This window comes from Galeopterus variegatus, unplaced genomic scaffold (genome assembly GCF_000696425.1).
Source record: "Galeopterus variegatus unplaced genomic scaffold, G_variegatus-3.0.2 Scaffold4764, whole genome shotgun sequence".
Lineage (NCBI taxonomy): Eukaryota > Metazoa > Chordata > Mammalia > Dermoptera > Cynocephalidae > Galeopterus > Galeopterus variegatus.
In genome coordinates this window covers 71,009-72,862 of record NW_007730875.1, presented here as the reverse complement: position 1 = coordinate 72,862, position 1,854 = coordinate 71,009, and the positions used below count along the sequence as shown (strand labels likewise).

The following is a 1,854-nucleotide window of genomic DNA, read 5'->3' as shown; positions in this document are numbered from 1 at the left end:
AGTGTCTTACACAGAATTGGACATTCAGGAGGTCCCTCCAGTCTTGGAGCCACTCTGATTACACCGAGATGCCGCCTTCAACCCTGCTATGGCCTTGGGAGTCTTCCTTGCTCCCCTGGGCATGGTGTTTTGCAGGCTCAGAGCCTCAGAGCCAAGGACAAGCTAACCCTCCTCTTGCTGAGATCCTTCTAGGTCCTCAGGGAGATGCACGGATCTGGAATCTGAGCACCCCCGAGTTCCCTCAGGCTTGGAGAAACCTCCCTTCCTTTCTCTGTTCTCAGTTCTTCCAATGCCCCAAGACACCCAGAAACTCAGACACTCTGTGCGTGTGGGCAGATGGACCAGCGGAATGAGTGGCCCAGCTGGCTGGCTCCCCATGTGGGGGGCAGCAGGGAGTGGTGGGGTCTATGGCAGACTGAAGAGGACATGCTCCCCAGCAGCCCCTCAGCAACTACAAAATGTCCAGTGACACTGCAGGGACTTCAGCACGGCCCAACATTGCCACACCATCTGATTTTTCTCAGAGAAGCAGAAAAACTTTAATTTCTAATGTAACTTCGCCCAATTTTTAAACATTGGTAACTACTTTTGTTTTTTATTTTATTTATTTACTTGTTATTTTTTGCAGCTGGCTGGTACAGGGGATTGAACCCTGGACCTTGGTGTTATCAGCACCACACTCTAACCAACTGAGTAACCAGCCAGCCCTTAGCAACTATTTTAAATTCTTTCAAAACACTGTTTTAAAACAAACAAACATGTGCCCATCAGATGCAGTCTTGACTCACTTTGAGCCCCAGGGGAGGAATTTAAACCCAGAGTCTTGAAACTCCAGGGGATGTTTGATAGGGGATAGGAGGCCACACCTTGTTTCAGAAAGGATTTATGGAGAGCACAGGGTACACTGGGATTGAGGCCCAGGCCTTGCCCTAAGGAGCTCACAGATGTCTGCCCGGCTGTGTTAATATTTCCCTCCCCATACAAAGAAGGAAACTGAGGCTGGACAGAGGAGGTGGCTGGCTCGAGGACACTCAGGGAGTTGGTGGCAGAGCTGAGACCCAGCATGCCACTGACTCACCTGCCAGGAACCCAGTTCATTAGGAATGGGTGTGGAAATGGTGGTCAAGGGCCGCTTTGGGGGAAGCTGTCTGGGGCCTTGATCACAGACTTTCTGTTGTTGCTATTGTGCTTTCAGAGCAGTGGCCCCATGTTCTGTTGAAGGGGCCCAGAGAGGGTTGGCAAAGGGTGGGGTGGTGGGAGTGGGGCCTGCCCTCTCTGGGCCAAGTAGACCCTCCAGGGCTGGGACACCTCTGGAGGCGGAAGGACTCCAGAGCCCCGAAGAGGCAACTCTGGGCATCATTGTCACCCTGATGCTGCTCCAGGCTGGGCTGCTACTGAGTACAATAGGTCCTGGGCCTGTGACCTGCCGACTTCCTCTGTGTCCTCTCCCCCAGGATGCTTTAGCCACTGGGCTTTCATGCCATCCCCAGCTGAGTGCATCCCAACTCCAGGCCTTTGCACTTGCTGTTCCCCTGCCTGGAACACCCTTCCTCCAGACCCGCATATGACTGGTCCCTTATCCACATGCGGAGGCATTATTTCCCAGAAAGTCCTGTCCTGACCTTCGTCCTCTCCCTGCCAGCCACATCACCTGTTTTGTTGTCTTCATAGGACTTGTTGCTCTGCAAAAGTTTCTTGCTTGTGGTGGCTTCCCCACACCTAGCAGTTCAGCCCCCCAGATTCAGGGATCATGAACTGCTTCATTCTCTGCTTTATCCCCAGTGCCTAGAAGAGTGCCTTGTGCATTGCAGGTACTCAGTAATTATTTGTTCAGTTAATGATGCATAATGGGTG

General features: G+C 52.4%; 1 non-coding gene across 1 annotated transcript; it reads right to left on the bottom strand.

Moving 5' to 3' along the window:
- Nucleotides 1–629: 629 nt before the first annotated feature.
- On the bottom strand, nucleotides 630–703 carry TRNAI-GAU. The gene has a single exon. It is a non-coding gene; the product is annotated as a tRNA-Ile (tRNA).
- Nucleotides 704–1,854: the final 1,151 nt, after the last annotated feature.